This window comes from Meles meles, chromosome 20 (genome assembly GCF_922984935.1).
Source record: "Meles meles chromosome 20, mMelMel3.1 paternal haplotype, whole genome shotgun sequence".
NCBI lineage: Eukaryota > Metazoa > Chordata > Mammalia > Carnivora > Mustelidae > Meles > Meles meles.
This window is the reverse complement of record NC_060085.1, coordinates 44,850,642-44,873,224: the sequence shown is the minus strand read 5'-3', so window position 1 is coordinate 44,873,224 and position 22,583 is coordinate 44,850,642. Positions and strand designations below refer to the sequence as shown.

Sequence of the window (22,583 nt, the reverse complement as noted above, 5' to 3'; positions counted from 1 at the left end):
GCTGAAAACGTCTCTAATCTGGGGAAGCAAGCAGACATCCAGATGCAGGAGGCACAGAAAAACCCCAACCAAATCAACAAAAGAAGAGAGACAGCAAGATGTACTATAATTAAATTTGCAAAATATAGTGATAAAAATATTAAAAGCAGCAAGACAAAGATAGTTACATACAAAGGAAATCCCATAAGGCTATCAGTGGACTTTTCAGCAGAAACTTTCTAAGCCAGATAGGAGTGACATGATATATTCAAAGTGCTGAATGTGAAAAATCTCAACCAAGAATATGCTACTCAGCAAGGGGATCATTCAGAACAGAGAGAAAAAGTGTCTCTCAGACAAACAAAAACTCAAGGAGTTCATAACAACTAATCAGCCCTGTAAGAAATATTAAAGTAGATGCTTTTTTTTTTTTTTTAAAGATTTATTTATTTGACAGATAGAGATTACAAGTAGGCAGAGAGGCAGGCAGAGAGAGAGGAGGAAGCAGGCTCCCAGCTAAGCAGAGAGCCCGATGTGGGGCTCGATCCCAGCACCCCGGGATCATGACCTGAGCTGAAGGCAGAGGCTTTAACCCGTTGAGCCACCCAGGCGCCCCAAAGTAGATGCTTTTGAGTAGAAAAGAAAGACCAGGGCGCCTGGGTGGCTCAGTGGGTTAAGCCGCTGCCTTCGGCTCAGGTCATGATCTCAGTGGTCCTGAGATCGAGTCCCGCATCGGGCTCTCTGCTCAGCAGGGAGCCTGCTTCCCTCTCTCTCTCTGCCTGCCTCTCTATCTACTTGTGATCTCTCTCTGTCAAATAAATAAATAAAATCTTTAAAAAAAAAAAAAAAGACCAAAAGTGACTGTATAAAGGTAGGAAAAACAAAAGCGTAAAAATGAATATTCCTATAAAAAATAAGTCAAAGAACTCACAAAATAAAAGCATGCAAAATTTGACACTATATTCTTAAAATATGGGAAGGAGAGGAGTAAAGAATGGGTTCAAACTTAAACAACCATTAACTTAATATAGACTGCTACATGCAGAAAACATATACAAACCTAATGGTAACCACAAATCAGAAACCACTAATAAATATGCAAAAAAAGAGAAATCCAAATATATCACTAAAGAAAACTATGAAAGTAAGAAAGATAACAAAGGATCAAGAAAACCTTCAGAAACAATCACAAAACAAGTAATAAAATGACAATAAATACATAACTATCAATAATTAGTTTAAAGAGAAGAAAAACAAGAAACAGACCCTTAACTACAGAGAAGAAAGTCTTCATTACCAGAGGAGAGGTGGGTGGAGAGAGAGAGAGAGGTGAAATAGGTAACGGGATTAAGAAGTGTACTTGTCATGATAAGCATCAGATGATTAAAATAAACCTTAAAATAAAGAAATAAATACATAAATAAAGGACGAAAAAGAGTTTTTATTTTACATGTGCTTATTTTTTCTCTAGTGCTCTTTATATAGATCCAAATTTTTTTACCTATATTATTTTCCTTCCTTCTGAAACACTTCTTTTAACATTTCTTTTACTTTTTTTTTTTAGATTTTATTTATTTATTTGACAGACATTTGATAGACAGAGATAGCAAGTAGGCAGAGAGGTAGGCAGAAAAAGACAGGAAGGGAAGCAGGCTCCCTACTGAGCAGAGAGTCCAATGTGGGGCTCGATCCCAGGCCCTGGGATAATGACCTGAGCCTAAGGCAGAGGCTTTAACCCACTGAACCACCCAGGCGCCCCTCTTTTAATATTTCTTGCAAGGCAGGTCTACTTGCAATAAACTCCCTCAATTTTTGCTTATCTGAGAAAGTCTACCTTCTCTTTCACTTTTATAGGATAATTTTACTGGATACACAGTTCTAGGTTGGTCATTTCTTTTGACATCGCAACGCTAAATGCTTTACATCGCTTTCTTTCTTGCATGGTTTCTAAGAAGTTACATTAATTTTTTTTTAAAGAGTTTATTTATTTATTTGACAGACAGAAATCACAAGTAGGCAGAGAGACATGCAAGGAGAGAGAGGGAAGAAGGCTCCCTGCCAAGCAGAGAGCCTGATGCCGGGCTCAATCCCAGAACCCTGGGACCATGACCTGAGCCAAAGGCAGAGGCTTTAACCCACTGAGCCACCCAGATGCCCTGATTTTTATTTTTGCTCCTTCATAGGCAACCAGATTTCTCTGACTTCTCCTAAGATTTTCTTCTCAATCTTCAATCTCTGCAGGTTTACATTTGATGAATTTGAATAATTTCAGCAGGCTCTGGTACAGAGGCTGTCACTGTTTGGAAGCTGACCCTGGGATGGTTAGAGCAGATGACAGTGGCCCAGATTGTGAGAACCAATAAAGGAGAAGGTTGGGATATGGCCTCTGGATTGGTCGGTTTCCATGTGAAAAAGCAGTGTTTACAGATTAATTATTTACTATTTCTAAGAGTTAGTTAATCCTGAGAGAGACAATCCCTCCAGAGGCAACAAGCCAAAGATGTCAAAGCATCAGAAATACAGAAAATATGTACCACATCTTCTTTATCCATTCATCTGTTGAAGGGTATCTCGGCTCCTTACACAATGGACTATTATTCGGCCATTAGAAACGATGACTACCCACCATTTGCATTGGCATGGGTGGAACTGGAGGGGATTATGTTAAGTGAAGTAAGTCAAACAGAGAAAGATAAATATCACACGGTTTCACTCATATGTGGAACATAAACAACAGCATGAAGGACCATAGGGAAAGGGAGGGAAATTCAAAGGGAGAGAAATCAGAGAGCGAGATGAACTATGAGAAACTATGGACCCCAAGAAAAAATCTGGGGGGTTCAAAGGGGAGAAGGACAGGGGGAGGGTATAACAGGATGATGGGTATTGAGGAGGGCACGTGCTGTGATGAGCACTGGGTATCATACTTAACCAATGAATCACTGAACACTGCATCAAGAACTAATTATGTACTGAACAGTGGTTAACTGAACATAAAAGAAAAAGAATATAATTTTTTTGTTTTTTTAAAGAAAAAGAAATACAGAAAACAGACATGGTTACTATACCTCTTTTGGTCTTCATTTTTTTTCTAATTAAATAATTGTGAGGGTTTTTTTTATTATTGTTCCATTTACCCCTTCCCTTCAGTGATTTAGAAACTACACATTCTATGTCTACTCCTTGGTGGTTACCTTGACCACATTCATCATACTTTTTTTTTTTCATTTTATTTATCATCACACTTCTTAATAAAAATCTAAACCAAACACCTTAATTACCTCCTGAACTTACACAGGATTCTTAGTTTTACCTTTGTGTTGATGCTTGTCTAACTTTTGTTCTCCTGAAAGCCTGCACTGGTAATTTGTTATATACCTTTGCTGAATCTCAACCCTGCCGTTTGCCTGCTTATTGACTACTCTCCACTTCTAGTTTCAGCTTTATTTAAGATACAGTGAGCCCTGATATAAATTAGAGACTCTTTATAAAAGATTCAACTTTTTTTGCAGAACGAAGATCCTCCTCAGTAACTAAAACACTTCACTGTTAATGTCCAACTTGTTATAACTTACAAATCCCTTCTGGCTAAAAGAGCAAGCATCACTACAGTGAGTTATTTCTTAATCCAGAAAATCAACAATTTCTAACAAAGGGCTGTGTCAAGAGCACAGAAGTGGCAGTGATGAGACTCTACAAAATACTTCCAGTAGCACAGTCAAGAAGGAGCTCAAGACTGCAAATCTCGACAATTTTCCCACTTTCCCCCTCACTTTCTGCTTTGAGATTATCACAACTTTCTGGCATTCTTCTCAACTATGTCAGTCACAAATAGAAGCCTAGCACTCCCACATTTTTCTTATCTCTTTTCCCGTAATCTCAATGCTGCTTTGCGCATCCCACTTTCTGACCACATCTTCCACCCATTCCTCACTTCTGGAACCTTAAGATCAATCATGAGCAAGATCTCCTGTATCTCCAATGCCTTTCAGAATATTTGCTTTTTTACTCCCTTTTTCAAAGCGAGCCTGGCTACCTATGCCCCCAGGGTCCTTCTCCCCATGATCCTGATCAAGTAGTGTCTTCTTTTTGTCTTTCTATACTCTTCATTCTTGAGCCTAAAAGTAGAATGGATGTGTTTCTTGTTCTCACTGATTTTCCTTCTTTCCTCCCTAAACTCTCCAAATTTGAATATAAACCGTGAATTTTCCATAAGGACCTCCAGCACCCACCCACACAACGGCATCTGTACTTGCTGTTCTTTCTGCCCACTTATTCACATGACTTTCTCCCTCATTTCCTTCAGGTCTTTGATCAAATGTCATCTTTCCAGGAAGGCCTTTCTAGGTTAAACTTGGCAGTCCCTTTCCCTTTTTCCTGGGTTTACTTTCCTTATTAACATTTACTATCATCCAATATATTATAAAATAGATTTTACATATTTATTTATTTTCTGTCAACTGACTAGAATATACCCTTCGAAAGGGTAGAAATGTTTGATGTTTCAAGAAAATCCCCTGAATTCCCAGTACCTAACATAGTGACTGGAGCATAGCAGGTACTCAATACAGATATTCAAATGTATGACTGAATAAAAAGCAGAGTGTTTATCTAGATGTCACTAGGGGCAAAGACTTGAACTTTAGGAAGTCATTTACTTCTTTTCCTTGAATTATGTCATTACTAGCTTAAATTCAAGTCTTTCCATGCTGTTGGGTTTCTATATCAGAGATCTATTTCTGTTTCTTTTTAATTTTAATGTCTAGATCCAAATCACCCTGTTAATACTACTTCTTTATTGCCTCAATTTAATTTTCCCAGCTAACCTCAAGGAAAAAAAATAATAATTCCTACAATTCTCTTCCTTCTAAAGAAAGAAAGACCACAAGGCAAACCTCCCTCCTAATTTCCAGGTTTGTGACAGTCTAAGAACCTATACTCAAGACGTTAACAGTGATAAGAATAGAACATATGTGTTTTATTTTTGCTCTTGAGAAACTGAGCAGAACTAGTCAGGATGAATTGCTTCTAAGTGCAAATGAGTTTTGACAAAAATTAATTGTACTATTAACATTTTAAAATCTAATATTTATATTAAATTTGACTCTTCAATAAGGTTCTGCAGTCTGGTACATGTTAAACAAATCCCACATTTTAAAAAGATATAATGAAAATAATTTGCATAAGATTATTGTTAGAAAGATAATTATATTTCAACATACTCAAAGCAAATGTAGAACCTGTTTTTAGATACATTTCCTTTTCTCTTTGCCCATTCTGTGAACAACCCTGGTAGTACAGGAGATTCGAACATTTTTTCTAGCACAAATATTTTGGGTCAGATGAAGTATCCATTTATGTATTCCTATTGTTCAACACTGAATGGTTGGGGACCTATTATTGGAACAAAATAGTTTCATATGTTGGAGAAAAACTATCTGAGACATGACATTCAATGCTGGGAACCATAATTTAAGAGAAACACTGTCAAAATAGGATATGTCCTTTAGATGAACAGCTTCTACTATATTCAGAATGACCTGACTCAAGCTGTACTTCCAATTTTTGCTCTATTTGCAATTTGGAGTTTAGTGATACAAACCCTCTCAGTCTCAGAAAGCTTAAATTCATAAAATGTAGACAAAAAAAAGAACCTAATTTATCTGGTTGTTGTAATAATTAAATGAGAAAATATATGTAAATGAGTAAATGTAAACACAACCTGGCACACTGCTTGGTAAATGTTACTCATTATTATTATGATTTTCTGGACAGGAAGTACATGTAAAACTACACTATGAAGTGATTAAAATAATTATATGCTTGAAGAATCAGGGGAAGCATGATAGTGGTCTTCACACGTTCCAAAGGCTGTCTTGTAAGAGATGAATTATACTTATTCTGTGTGGTTCCACAGGGTACAATAAACAGTACTGCATAAAATTTAATTGGGAGAAATATGGAACATAACATCTGGAACTGCCTTAAGTAGAAAAATGACTAGGTGTCCATGCCCAATCCCTGTCACCTGTGAATACATTGTGTTATACCGGTAGGAATTTAGGTTGTGTATACAATTAAGGTTGCTACTCAGTTGACCCTGCAATGGGGCAGATATCCTGGATTTTCCAGAGGGTCTGGATGTAATGGTCACATTCTCTAAGTGTGGAAGAGGGTGGTAGAAGGACCAGTGTGAGAATTATGTGATGTGACACAGACCTGACCACTACTGCTGAGCTGGAAGGGATCACAAGCCAAGCAATACAGGTGGCTTCCAAAGTTCAACCAACACTTTGATATAAACCCAGTGACACCCAACACAGAGTATCAGACTTCCAGATACCTTATAACTATAAGATAATAAGCCAGTGTTATTTTAAGCCATCAAGTTTGTGTTAATTTGTTAAAGCAGCTACAGGGAACTAATAAAAAGAGCATACTAAAAACATGAACTATACAAAATAGAAGATAATGATTCCCCTAAACCTGGATGTTCAGAGACTGGATATTATTTTGGGAAAGAAGTGCTCTAAAAAAGGATCCACACGTTGTATAGAGAGTTTGATTTTAGGAAGCTGAATTTTGTTTAACAGAAGTACTGTAAGAAAACCATAGTGATTTTTGATATATGAATTCAGCTGTTATGTTTTCTTGGTAAATCAAATGAAGCAATTCCTGTTGATATGCAATGTGTCCTGGACATAAAAGTATTCACTTGGCATGTCTTCCAAACTGGTATCTGTCCTCAACCCTCTAAATGGAGTTAAATGCATCACTGTCAAGATGGAGAACTTATTTTTCAGTGACAGGTTAAAATGCCCCTGCCCTCTTATTTTCTTCTACTACCTTGAATTTTCAGTCTGTCTCTTATGCAAAAATATATCATAAAAGTGCTTGTCTCTTTGACTCTACCCCCATGTGTTTCCTGAATAAGTAACTAAGCAAGTACAGTTTTATCTCACCTTTCTCCTTTACCAAGCCCCTTTCTCCAAGTGATAGATGTCATACCTATTTCTTCAAAGGGGAAGCAGATAAGTTGTGACTTGGTGTGGAAGTATCTAACCTAGTTGACAGCAACACTTTCTATATTCATTGTCATGAGACAGATACATCAAATTAAAACTAAGTACATTTTGGGTGCCTGGGTGGCTCAGTTGGTTGAGTGACTGCCTTCGGCTCAGGTCATGATCCCAAGTCCCTCGAGCTCCCAGTTCAAGGAGTCAGAGAGAGTCTGCTTCTTGCTTCTCCCTCTGACCTTCTCCCCTTTCATGCTCTCTCTCACTGTCTCTCAAATAAACCAAATCTAAAAACAAAAACAAAACTAAGTATACTTTGCTGATGAGCAGAATTTTGGTTCACTGAAGAAATGAAAAAAATATATACTATACTCAATATGGCAGAGGTCGTCAAAACTGGTATGTACATTTGCTAAAAAAAAGATGAAAGACTGTGAAGTCTGCAAAAAAAAAAAAGTCAGTAAAATCAATTCCTCTGTTTGTTGTTAGTTGAAAAGAGAGTAATGACATTTGAAAACCAACCAGTAGATTATAGAGAAACAGTCTAGCATTTTTATTTATTTTGTTGGATGACAGATAAAAGTATTAAATTAGCATCTTTAATTTTCATATATTATGTGTGTTTGTGGTCCAATCTGTCATGAAAATTATACTCCTTATCCTACTATTTACAACATGGTGGTGGCAGAGGAACAGGCCTCTGGTACCCAGTGAGGTGGTTCGCGTTTGGCTGAACACACTGGCTGCCCTGTGACAGTCTTTCCTGTGGCTCTCCTTTCCCTGAATCTGGGCAGTTTGGCAGCATTCAGCCCAACCTCATAATCTGTCACCTCCCTATGTATTTTAGTTACATTATTCCATCTAGTGGCTTTGAGTGGCTCGGAAATCTATGATTAATACTGGATCCTAAAAAGGCAACACAGAAGAACTCTACAATGTCCTGCAAAAAACACCCATACTTCTTCCTCCTCCTCCTCCAACTACTGTTAATACTGGCAGGTACTACCACTACCACTACTATTACTACTACTACTACTACTACAACTACTGGCAGCTACCACTGCTCAAGAATTTAAGAAGTACAAGCACTTTATGAAGTGCTTTAAATATCTCATTTAGGTTTTGAAAAACATGATAATTTCCCCATTTTGCAGATAAGGAGGTGGAGATGCAGAGAATTTTGATAACTTGCCTCCAACCACACACATACCTAGCTATATGGGCCAGCTGACTCCAAAGCATGTTAACTAAAAGTTGTATCTGTTTCTCTGTACCTTTAACTCTGTGTCCACTGTTAACACCTACTGTTTTCAATGAAATTATTTCTCCAGAACAAAATGAGGTATTTCTGAGAAAGGTTTAGAAGAGGGTAATATAATCAATAATATCATGATGGATTAATTCTATTCATTACTAAATGTACTCTCATACTTCCTCTTCCTACATTTTTCTCCTTTCTTAGGAGGAATGTATGCACATACACAAAGACTTCCATAACTGAAAACCAAGAGAAGCTTCTGTTTTAGACCAGATTTTACACTCAAAGGTCTAGATCAATACATAAAGGATAATGATACAGTTAAGAAAAAAAAAAGCAATTCAAGACTCAAGAAAAGAGGAAAATATCACTGGAGGGTTTTCTAACTCTTTCTATTCTTTTCTATCACATCACCACTCAAAAATTTTCCCTAAAATCGAGAGAGTGTCAGCGAATCTACACTCTCAACCTAGTCGTACCTTCCATCTTCCTTGTTCTATTTAACATTCACTACCAAACCATGTCTCAGGACCCTAATATAAGTGCAATCTCTGGTAAATTGCTCCCAGTAACTTTCTTTTATACTTTTCAACATGATGTAGAACAGAGAGGTCTCTTCTCTTTAACTCCAGCATCTTTTTTTTTCTTAAAGATTTTATTTATTTATTTGACAGAGAGAGATCACAAGTAGGGGGAGAGGCAGACAGAGAGAGGGAGGGGGAAGCAGGCTCCACCCCATGCGGGGATCGATCCCAGGACACTGGGATCATGACCTGAGCCGAAGACAGAGGCTTTAACCCACTGAGCCACCCACGCACCCCAACTCCAGCATCTTTTATTTGATCACTTCCAAGTGGACCTTTTTTCTTTCTCAGATAGATAGAGCATATCAGCAGACCTCAGCTTCATAGAATTATTAAAACACTGACATTGGAATATGGTCGCATTAACAGTCCTCCAGTGGTTCACTAGGATAAACTGACTTCTGTGTTGCATTATTTCATTATTTATAGAGAGGCATTATTGAAAGCCTAAACCACTTGGCAAAGAGAATTATAATTTTAAGGAGAACAGAGGTGACTGGGTTACTGACTAGATGAATGTTCCTACATACCTCTTAACATATTCTAAAGCATATTGTGCATAGACCATCACTTCTGTTTTCCCACATAATCTTGCTCCCTGCTTCAATGGTCCTCAAGTCAAAGACATTTACACCACAAATTTGTCATTTTTATTCCAGAATTTGGCTACATCTCTTTTTTTGTATTTTGATCTTGTTCCCATTTCTTTTGTTCCCTTGTTAGCATATAGAACAGCTTATATTCTGTTTTGCAGAATTGAACACAAAGAGAATATGCTTGTCAATATGACTGGCTAGAAAATCTATGATTAAAAGTATGTTACTCATTACCATGGAAAATCAAACTGAGAACAATGCTTACTGACCACTTTTGAAAACAATTTCTTGCTCATTGCTTTCTGTGATCTTTCTTAAAATCAAAGCTGTAAAATGCCACATTTCATAGAGATGGCAACACACAGTGCAATTTGTACTTATGCAAAAAGATCCCATTACTTATTTTTCTTTCAAATTAGTTTCTAAGAGTTTCTACCTGAAGGAGTGCTAACACTGGTAATTATTTTAGGATGTGTTAGTTGGTATTTTACAGATCAAAACCTCCATATTCTTGGGTTGACAGATAGCTATCAATGGCTGTTCATTTTCCCAAAAATAATGGTTGGAACACGTAAGCCACAAAATCAGTAACATGAATGATTATTTGCCAGTGAAATCAATAAATATAACTCCTAATAAATGTGTCCATCATGAAGAAAAAACAATGGACTTGAATGAATATTAGATTCCTGCTGACATAGCAGAGTGACCTCTAGGAGCCCCTCAGCTTGTTCACCTGAAGACAGATTTGGTTGTAGATATATGGTGTCTCAAACTAATGCAACAAACTTAGGCACACAGAAACAAAATAGGCTCAAACCTACATAGGTCTCTTAGGGGTCCAAGGTTTGTCACAAAGTCTATGAAAAGCCTGGGACTTTTACTTCCTACCTACCCCAACAAAACACTGACATACTGACATGAGAGTGTATAATTCATCTTAAAGTGATGAGTGATATTAAATGTCACTGGGTTTAATCCTCTGATTCTTTGTTTTTCCTATTGTGATTTTGCCAAGTACTGTAAAATACTTCCAGAGATGGGAACTTAGTATCTTTCCAGGCACTCCAAAACAGAAAAAGACAGCAGAACTGGATTAAACAGTATAGGAGTTCAAAGGTAGAATAGTTCTGTAAGTGTCCCCAAGAGTTACTTCACAAAGAAATCATCACAGTTTAAGATAGAAGGGAATTATTTATGAGCTACAGTTTAAAATGGTATCTATAAAAATTGTTGACATTTATGATTATATTTTAGGGAACAAAGCATTAGTGTTCTAGGAGATTCTGCCATATATATCAGCTCCTCACTTGTTGATGGAATAAAAATGAAAACTAACAATGTAATTTAAAAATCCAAACCAGTCCTCATCATTGCAAAGCATCTGCTTGGTTAAGTAAGGTGAATGAAAGAGACATTATGTTTATGAATGAGCAAAATGGCATTAGACCTTTCAGACTGGGATCAAGAGGGTAAGAAAAAAACAAGGTAAAAAATGTTCTTTTTAAGTGTTCTGTCATGATCTAGGTTGAACTATCAACATTTTAGCCCTGATGTCGTTGGCATCAAAAGCTACTTGACGCATAATGAGGACAGTTGGATTGACCTACTGAGGAGGAAATGCAATATAAACCAGAGGCAAATCAGAACTTCAGCTCAACCTGGCGAGTAGCCTACTTCTCAAACTACCCATATCGTTTCCCAAGAAGCTGATAATACTACCCAAGGTAGTTATATAGGGGATAGATTTCAGAATCTCATCAGCCTGAGGATGAGTGCTTCTTAGGCCAGGTCACCAGAATTATATCTGTATGAATTCAAAGGGAAGACAGCTAATCTACCTTTATAGAATTAAATTTCAGTTTAATATAAATACTATCTTTCTACTTAATGAAGCCATCAAAAGAATGAGTGGGCTACTCTAAGATATGAATGTGTGGTTTCTGGATATGTTTTTAAAAACTGCATGACCACTATTACTGAAGAGTTAGCATGATTTTTAGGTGATCTCTGATGGGCTTTTCCATCTCTGTAACTCTAGTCACTCATTCATTCATTCACTCATTTTTTTTAAAGATTTTTAAAAATTTATTTATTTGACAGAGATCACAGAGAGAGAGATGAGAAAGCAGGCTCCCTGCTGAGCAGAGAGCCCAATGTGGGGCTCAATCCCAGGACCCTGGGATCATGACCTGAGCCGAAGGCAGAGGCTTAACCCACTGAGCCACCGAGATGCCCCTGATCCAAATTCATTCTCGTAACAAAACTTGATTCCCTGATGTTGCCCCCAAATGACCTTCTTTCTGTTTTTATTGTATCATTAATGCGAAGTAAGTAAATATTGCGAAAATCTGAAAGAATTAGGAAGTGAAATGTAAGTAAGCATCCAATTTCATTTTTCAATGTATAGAATCTTAGAACAACCAATCTATTCAACTGATTAGCAAAAAAATAAGTATTTACTAATTCTTAGGTTTCATATAGATACATTATGCTGATTAGCAATGTTTCACAGAATGTATTCATAGGTTTGTCACAGCTTGTTCCCTCACTTCATACAAGGCTCTTTTCAAATGTCATCATATTGGAAAAGCTTTCTTTTGCTTCCCTATGAAAAATGGCATTCTCACTCAATCACTCTCTCTACTCTAATCCTGCTTTATTTTTATTGATAAAATATATCACCTCATGATACTGTTGTTTATTTTCTGTCTCTATCCACTAGATTGTAAATTCCCTGAGAATAAGGATCCAGACTGTTTTGTTCACTCTTATCTTCCTATTGCTATGACAATATCTGGCACATAGTTGATGCTCAAAAACATATGTTAAATGATTGAGCAAATAAATGGATGAATGAAAAAGTGAAAGTAACTGCCTGAATTAATAAATTACTTTGCATGAGTGAGTTTTGATTGCAAACAGGTACTACTTAAATATCATAAAGTCGTCAATATAAAATGAAGCTATTTTTAGTTTACATTTGAATGCTAATTTACACTAACAGAAGTAAACTAAAAATGACTAAGGGATTAAAAATATGTATTTTTAAGAATTTTAAGCCCCCATCATTAGAATCTCATCATCTTCATGTCTTAGAAGTGTAAATGAGACTAACTTGGAAGACAAACTTTAAAAAACTGTCTAAATTTCCAGGCATTCCAGTGAAATTGAAAGTTCCAGCTCAAGTCACAAAAGACCCAGATTAAATTTAATGAGAGAGAGAGAGAGACTTTTGTAAGTAATTTCTACAATGGTTAATTCTCAAAGGCATTCCATTTCTCTATATGAATTCATGCTACATGACCGCTGCAGAGGATAGAGATGTTGGGGAAAAGACATTGTTCTGATGCATTGCTATGCATTGGGGATTTTGTAATATATCAAAATGTGTGTGCCCATTGACATTTTTAAATAACTGTGATCTATACTATATTTTCCTGACTCCTGGCCCATCATGGTTTATAGTTCCATATGAGTATTTAATGTTGAATACTAATTTTCAAAAATAAATATTGTTTTCTATAGAGATGACAAATATTTTTGCTAGTTATGATCTATCCAGTTATTTATTTTAGGTTTTGCACTACGAAAACCAAAGGTGGGCAATGGAGTTTTCTGATTATTGTCTTTATCAATTCAACAATGCAGCTTACTTAGAAAGTAGCTAGTATGTATTACTGTCAATATAGAAAAATAAATTTGCCTATGCACCTCAGCAAATTGCATGCATACAGGAATGGATTCCCAAACAATTTTAGAAGGGATTTTGTGATTATATGCTAGAAAACTAAATATACACCCGTGAGTCCAAAAACATTTCATTTTTTTGAAATGGCAATATAGCCCAACCTTTGGCACTGCACAAGAAAAATATTATTTTTCTAATTAAATTCAAGTTTGAAAAATAATATTTGCAAGTAGAAGTAATATTTAGGTAGTTCTTGTTTTCTTATTATGAACGAAGGGCAGCATGGTATAGTAGAAATAGCACTGGGTGACAGGAGTTTTGGATTGAAAGAATATTTCAGCCAGTATTTATGTGTATAACCCTGAGCCAATTGTTAATGGAACTATACATCGTTCTACCTAGGTCTGAAATGCTACATAAATATCAATTCTTAGTATCAATTACTGTGCTTAGAAAAATATAATGTAGAATTTTTGTTCTTGAAGCCTCTAAGTACTCACTATAATGATGCAAGAAATTAGAAGAGTCAACTTTACCAAAATTGGAGGAAGTTGAGCCCATGTTAGATATTCAAGGATCCTGGAGATCATCATATCTGACCTCTTTATTTTAGATACTAGGAAACTGTTCTGAAGAGGTGAAGTGGCAGAATTTCATACAGCTAAGCAGTAAGACAGCACTAACAGATAAAAAAAACCTAGAATACGTCAAACAACAAATTTCTCAATCCTTTTTTTACCTTCTCCCTCCTTGTTCCCTCAATCTTTCTTTTTTTTTTTAATATATTTCCATTCTCTTGCTGATCATTAGATGACTTTTCATTTCTCTGCTTTTACTAAGTATACACACATGCACAGTGGTAAATTTGGAAATCCAGAGTATCAGCAGAAAGTTCTCCATAGCATTATCATTCAGAAAGATTTGATCATTTTCCATAAGGTGCCTCTTTCACTATGGATAATTAGGACTGTCCTTTTTCAGTCATAAAACTGACATTTCAGGGGCGCCTGGGTGGCTCAGTGGATTAAGCCGCTGCCTTCGGCTCAGGTCATGAACTCAGGGTTCTGGGATCGAGCCCCGCATCGGGCTCTCTGCTCTGCAGGGAGCCTGCTTCCTCCTCTCTCTCTGCCTGCCTCTCTGCCTACTTGTAATCTCTCTCTCTGTCAAATAAATTAAAAAAAAAAAATCTTAAAAAAAAAAAACAAAAAAACTGACATTTCAAAGTGCAAAAGCAAAAATGCAAAGAACTGTTATCATGGCGAAAATATTCAAGCCTTGCTTTTCTGACTATAGGAAAACTTTCAACGGTATAGCACTGTGAGACTCCTTAGATAAAGACCAAGCCTGCCTTTCCATTGCTATTCCATTAATTGAAAACTGGACAGTAGCATAACTATAGCATTTATTTTTGGATTTGTCCAATTCATATCAGTTGGCTTGAGCAACTAGACACAGGGAAGAACTAAAAGCTGTCTACTCATTTTAGTTTCCCTAAAATTGCTATATGAAATATGCTAGTGTCCATGAACTTGGAAAAGGTTGAAGTAGAATATGTGAGGCATCTTATTGGTCACTGAATCAACAAAAGTGCTTTAATTTTTTTCTTTCTTTTTAAATTCCTTTTGGGGTAGGGAGAGATCATATTAGGGAAAAAACTGTTCTTCACTTGTTTAGTACCACATGGATACCAGCTGTATGGTATTGTTCGAATATCCTATCCAATTCCAAGTAAACTCTTGTGTCAAATGCAAACATGAAGAAATCTGAATATTAATAAGGATCTATTTCTTCCATAAATAACAATATATAGGAAATGAGCAATTGGATAGGGATGTGTGCATTCAGATAAGCTCCTCATTAAAACCAAATTTACCAATGGTAGTGTTGTCAGTTAAGATACCATGACACATACACAATGAAATGATATATAATTTAAACTGTTCTCACTTTACAAAATGGACAATTGAACAACTGTAATTGATTCATGTATTGCAATTTTCATTCCATTAGTTAGAATATATATCCAAAATTGGGACTGTCAATCAGAGAAAATAAAGCCATGTTTTGTATTTTATATTAATTGGAGGAGGAAAAATCATTCTTTGTATTTAGATTCAATGGGGTTATATACATTTTAGGTAATACAACAGTAAATATACATGTTCCTTCTAGTCATATAATTAGTTTCAAACACCTTGGTAAATATATGAAAATAGGTTAATATATAGCCCTGTGAAATAATCATACTGGTTTTCACTTCACTTGAATTCACTTTATTGATTGTATTTTTTTTCAATACTCTCATTTTTTTGACTCCTGTATTTACTTTTGTATTTTTGAGGACTCTCTTTTTATTCAGAGTCTATAAAACTATTCTGAATTACTAACCCAAGAAGGTCATCTCATATCTCTGGGGATCAATGGACTGAAGGGTTTTGATAATGAAATCTGGGACAAAACACACATACACAAGATGTAAATATTTATGTTACTGAATTCAAAGATAGGAGTTCTCCATATTAACCTTCTCCAAAAAATACTCCTTTCTGGGTATTTTTAATTCTTGAACTTGCTTATGACATTTTACATATTTTCTGTGTATTTAATTTCAGATTATTCCAATAGTCAGCTTTGAGCATCACTTCACATATACCCTAAATATGCCAGGTGATAAGTAATATACTTACATTTCAAATATCAGTGTGCATAGGTCCAGATAGTTTTAAAAAAACAATGAAAAAGCACAAGTTTGGGGGAGGTATCAAGGTTAACTGATCATATGATGAGTCTTAATTATGATAAAATACATCTCATTTCCTAACCTTCATATTTTTTATTTGTTATTTTTTAACTAAAATAAAAACAACGTGGAATTTTTCCACATTATTATCTACAAATCTGAGAAGTATACTTGACTTACTCAAGGTCCAGTCTTTATTAGCTGAACCATATTTAATTGCTCAAATTTGGTCATTTTTGACCCATAAAAATGGTAATTTTATAGAGTTCAACCAATTAACATCATAAAACAAGATAGAGGGCTGCAGGGTGGGTGAGACATGTAATAATACTTGAAGAGCGCATAGATTGAGAGCCCTGTATGTAAACTCAAGTTCCAGATTTAACATATACTTGTTCTGCCCACTAACTCTCTGAGTTTTAGAATTCTCAACAGAAAAATGAGAAGATCCATTTTTTTCATGGTTCTTCACAATCAAACATGATAAAAAAAAATTCAAAGCACTGTGAACTTAATGACTTCAGTCGTACATTGTTAATCACACGGTGGACAGACACAAGACTTTAACACACCTGATTGTTTCGCATTTCACTCCATATTAGTAGTACCTGCAGTCCTTCCTCGGGTAGCTGTGGTTACTTTTTGTCCCATAGAATCTTAGAGATGAAGAGATCACTCTGTTTTTCAGAATTAAAGGAGGAAGAGAAACTATTATTATTATGCCTAGCACAATAGAAGACATAGTAGAAATGCAGTATGCAAACTCACCTCAGCATAATAAAATGTACTCAGATTTTCTCAGCTACATAATCTCCTATGGCCTTCCCAATCTCCTGACCTGTCCAGTTACAACTGAAGCCACTGGTCAAGAAAGGCAAAGGACAATCTTCCTATCCCTCTTCCCTAGTCCTTGACTCTGCTGAGAACTTATTTCTTCCAGCAAACCAATCATCTTTTCGCCTGTTCTCAGTTCACCCATTCATTCTATTGATTCATTCCTTAAATGTTTCTTGAATTTATAGTATGTAGGATGCAAACTGCTGAATACTGGGGATACAACAACAAGCTAAGGGACAAAGTCTTTGCCCTGAAACATAATGATCCAGACATGAATCAAATAATCATAAAAATATTTAATTACAGTTTAGCTAAACTGAGACAATGGAAAAGTATAAAGTATTGATACTATTGATGACAAGGGCCTCAAACTGGGTATTTATTTGAGAGAAAGATGGGGAGGTGGTAGAACCATCAGATTAGGGTAAGTATATGAAAAATTAGCCAAGTACAATTTACCCAAAAAAGTTACATCCATGTCCTAATTTCTAGTACTTATAAATATGACCTTACTTAGGTACAGGGTCTTTATAGATGTAATTATATTATACATCTTCAGATGAGGGGCACCTGGGTGGCTCAGTTAGTTCAGCCTCCAACTCCTGATTTCGTCTCAGGTCATGATCTCAGGGTCATGGGACAGAGCCCCACGTTGGGCTCTGTGCTCAGCATGGAGTTTGCTTGTCCCTCTCCCTCTGCTCCTTCCCCCAAGTCCCTCTTTCTTTCTCTCTCTCAAATAAGTAAATAAAATATTTTTTTAAAAGTCTTGAGATGAGGAGATTATCTTGATTACCTGGGTGGACCCTAAATCCAAGGACAAGTGTCCTCATAAGAGAAATATAGAGGGAGATCTGAGACAGAAGAGGAGAGGACACAGACCGAAGACGTAGAAACAGTCACCATAGAGGCAGAGATTGGAGTGAGGTTGAATGCCAGGCCATTGACAGGTAGCTGTAAGAGATAAAGAATAAATTCTCTCCAAGCAGTCACAGAGGAAACATGGTTCTGCCAATACTGGCAGCTTAACACTTCCAGTATCATGACTCATGAGGCAATATATTTCTGTTGTTTTAAGCCACAAATTTTGTGATTGACTGTGGTGGCAGCCCAGGAAACTAATACAACCTCCTCTCCTAATATCATAGTTTTAAATTCTTATATCCATAAGGGATAATATTTCCTCCCAAGTCAGAACTTCCAATCACAGAATTCAAACTTATACTCAAAATAGTCATGAAAACTTCAGAGATGAATGTGTGTGTGTGTGTATAACTTAGTGAAAGGTAGATGTATATAGATATTCTAAATATATTATCTATACAGATAATACCCTTGAGGGAATGAGAGATAACTAGCCAATTGCTATGGGACTGAGGGACTGAGGGACTATCTCCTCTGCAGGCACCAAGTCTGGAGGGAGCATTAAGATACTTTTTGAGACAAGAACTACAGTGTGCACAAGGCTGCCTTGAATGTGATTTGTAGACGGTTGCTGTATCATGGGGGGGGGGTGGAAACTAGGAAAAACCATGTCATTGTTTGTATAAGTCACAGACCTATACAAAAATGATTGTAGAGTGATTAGCAGAATAAAACACAATACATGTCTTTGATGTTCTCTGTAATCTAAGAACCTTGATTCTATGTCATTTAAGATTTAAGTTAGGAAAATATGCATAGCATCTGAGAAAACAGGAGTGAATATTTGAGGGCATAATGTAGATCAGTGTTTTGCAAACTATATACATAAAGAAAAGCCTGGAGGTTTCATTTGTGCGGGAGAGGGGGAGGGTGGCAGAGGTTGGGTGAAGGACAAGAGTGAATGAGCAGAGCAGCCTACAGACTCTATCTCCTCCTGCTTTATTCATAGCACTTCTACGGCTTTCTGTTTTACATATATTGGCTTCTGTCTTACATTTCTTTTGTGCCATAGGACTCCATCTTCATACTACATCTGAGGGGGAAAAAAAAAAAAAAACCTAGCCTGGATATATTTGCTTGGCTCTAAGTGTTCATCTGCTAAAGCAAAAACTGAATGGCATGGAGCTGAGCCATCTCTCCAATTCTGAGTTTTAAATCATTGTGAAATGAGTAGAGTTCAAACCATATGTTTTCTTTTATGAAATAAGTAGTAGAGGGAAACATTTTTTTCACTTGGTTAGTTTGTTTCTCTGCTTCCTATCAAAATTGAGGAGAAAGATTGGTAGATATAGTACACTATAATTTCTGGTTAAAGATGTTCTTGACTTTGAGGCAATGTTGTTTAACTTTCTTGCATCTTACAAAAAGGTTTCCATCAAATTTTGAAATCAGGGTGATATTAACTTTTGACCACAAAAATGGAGGCTAGTACTAGCAGAAACAAAGGCATGTTTTGTTTACTGCCATTGGTATGTCTGTGGACATCTTGATAGCTTTCTTTCCCCCCAAATAAAAGCTCCATTCTTCCTCTTCTAAACAAATTCTCCCTCCTCCAGTATTTCAAGATAATAAGAGAGCCAAAATTAGATTCCTAAAGTGGACATTTAGTTTTTAGCATCCTAATTGTTTGAAGGCACATCGGACAATGACCTAATTTTATGTGAGTCTGAAGAGACATTTCCTGCCCAGGCCATGCCTTATGAAATTTCCTACAGATGGCTATATTTCTTGATCAAATAAAAATTTTTGAGTTGTATCATTCCTTTTGTTGCATATTAAGTAAAACATGCTAGTTCAAGGGAGATGTCCCCTCCACCTTCATTGCTTTCACACTACTATGGGTCTAGATTAAAAAAAAAAAAAATCTACCCAGGTTTTTCTACATAACGTTATTTCAGTATTTCAATTGATAGTGCCATCAATACATCAGGCTGTGTGACAGCTTCCGACCTAGACTACATCACTGTATTAATCAATCAACTTGTAAAGACATTCAAAGTAAATCCCCCCTTGACAGTCACGAAGTTAAGAGAGAAGGCCAGAGGAAGGAAGCAGCACTTCAAATAACACAAACCAAATGGGTTTAGGAAAAAAACACTTTTAGAGGTCACTAGGAAAGGAATGTTACCTGACAGTTCTCTGATTTGGTCAATATTTTGAAAACTACATTTCCTCTTGGGCCAAATTTAGCATAATGTGCCTAGGCTATTGTACACTGAAAATACAGTAAGTTAGGTTGGAAAAGGAACCTCCGTTGGCACTATTTTCTTATGAGATTGAAGCTCCAGAGTGCTGCCTAGTCACTTACTAATTCTGGATAATATTTGAGATTATAAATTATTTAGTAAGAAAACAGATGCATAAACTTGCCATTTGAAGATTAGAGGTTGTGAACAAAAGCAACTTAAAAAGAATATAAAGACTTATTTGCTTATCCCTGCTTCATCATGTTAAAGAACTTCAATTGGCCTACTCTAAGGCAACTCCATTAGGAAAAAGTTTAACTAGAAAGAGTAAGACACCATCTAATGATCAGAGAACAAACACCTATCAGCATGAAGGTTACTGAGAAGCCTGTTTTTCTTACTTAGGTGAACAGAGCAATCTTTTACCAGTGAGGAAGAAGAAATGAAAGTTCATTTTGCTTGCAATTTTCAACAAAGGAACACTGAGTAATTAAAGAAATAATGCTGACTGAAGCTTTGGAATGGTGATGGGGGGGGTATGCTCTTTAAACTTTTTTTTTTTTTTTTAACTTCAGATACTCTGAAATTCATGGGAAACCTTAACCATCATCTCTGCAATATTTTCCCCATTATTTTGAAAAATTATCATCTCTTCACCCATCCTCCTCATCCACACACAAGTGGGCACTATAAAGTACTTAGTACATTAGACCAGTAAGTTTCCTTAAAAAACCATAGTATAGTTTAATATAGTTCTTCTTATGCAGATTTAGCTCACACGGAGAACACTGACCTAGCATTTTTTATTTTTTCTCCATTAAACCCCATCTATTTATTCATTTAGCTGTGTATAACCCTCATTCACTATTTCTATTGCATTATATTCCACTGAAAGAACCCACTGTATTTATTTTTTTATACCTTTGTGGGACACCTAAGCTGCTTTCAATTTTCTGTTTTATAAAACAGTGCTGAGAAGAGCATCCTGTATTTGCCACCATATGGTTCTATGCATGAGTTTTCCTTCGGGCTGTCAGGTTGTGGGGTGGGGAGTAAAACCAGCAGTGATATTAGATTAATGCACACTTAATTTCATTAAATCTGATGGATTGCTCTCCAGAAAGTCTGTGCCAGTTTACATCTCGCCAGCAGAGCCCCAAATGGTTCCATTTTTCACCCATCACCAGAAGCCAAAATTCTCTAATTTTTGTCAATATGATGGTATAAAAATGTATCACTCAATTATTTTAATAACCATTTTTTTTCTAATTACTAAAACCATGGACTCTCTTCATACACACTTTCCCTTGTATTAAATTACATTTTTATTCCTTTTTCTTTATCAAGTTTAATGTCTCTTGTTGTTATTGTTGGTAATTTGAAAGCACAGTTGATGTATTCCACATAGTAATACTTGTTTCATTTTAGATAGTGAAAATATATTCTTCCAGATTGTTAATTTTGTCCAGGATGTCCTGTGTAGAAAAGAAATCCATAATTTTGATCTGACTTAACCCATAAATACTGCACTTCACCATTTATTATTTTGCTCATTCTTCAGGTTATCAGTCTTACTTATTTTTTATGTGAGCAATCATCTGATTTATAAAAAGATACAACAAAATTAAGAATAATACAAAATGTCTATTTCAAAACAACATCAAAAACTGAGTGTATCTGACCATCCTCGGATCATAACAGGGCAAATGGGTAAGTGGAATAATTCATGCTATACCATATTGCTCAATGAACTGGCAACAGAACAAGCTAGTAAGGGCAGAAGAACTCTGTCTTTTAAGAATTAGACCAGAGGGGCTCCAGAATCATCTGATACCTGCTCAGTGTTGTACCACTGGTTAGAAATGTACATGATGAGAATTCCAAGGATCTTCCAGATCCTTCCTTTAAGGTCTTGGTGGCCATAATAACACTTGTGCTGAGTTACTCTCTGTACTAAGCGTCATCTGCATATGTTCCTGTGTGTGTTCATGATAATTGTTCAAATCTTGGATCCCTGACAATCCTTTGAGCCACACGATATTTTTGCTGTAATTTCTCAGCTTCAGCCATTAGATAGTCAGTCCTACAAGGGGATACCCTTGGCATACAAATGTCATCACTGACTGTACTAACTCAGGTTTGTTTAATGGAAAAGTTGATAAAACTGTTATCAACCTGGATGTGGTCAGGTAGGCTCAGCTCTGTGTTACATGGGAAGAATAAGCAGGATAAGGATGTTGGGGGATGTCTCTTTCCTTGAGTGCACTGAGATTTTTCTTTTCTTTCTTTTTAGGTTTTACTCTATCCTTCTCTGTAAGCCTCTGATGTCAGAGACTAAGCATTTGCTTTGTGGCCACATTTCTACTTGCTTTCTTTTGATTCCCCCTGTTCATGCCACACTCTCACTTCTTAGTCCTTCTTCTTTAAAACAACTTTTTCATTTGGCTTCCAGGACTTGACTTCCTTTAGACTCATTTTAATCATGTCTCTGGTTAATCTTCAGACTCCTTCCTTTATGCTTCTTTTTTATTTCTATCTCTCAGAGTTCCCCACAGCTCCATCCTCAGTCTTTTTATTTTTTTCCTAACTCTACTCATTGCACAGGAAATTGCATCCATTCTCAATATCTGCGATTAACATACAAGCCCATGAGTCTCAAATTCTGTCTCTAACCAAGACCCTTCCTCTAACTCCAGACTGGTACATCTAAGTCCTTAGTGCATCACAAATCAGACAGAGTTCTATTGGAAAAGCAGAACCAGGAGGAGATAAACT

General features: G+C 36.2%; 1 pseudogene; it reads right to left on the bottom strand.

Moving 5' to 3' along the window:
• Positions 1-21,609: 21,609 nt before the first annotated feature.
• On the bottom strand, positions 21,610-22,201 carry LOC123932224 (annotated as a pseudogene).
• Positions 22,202-22,583: the final 382 nt, after the last annotated feature.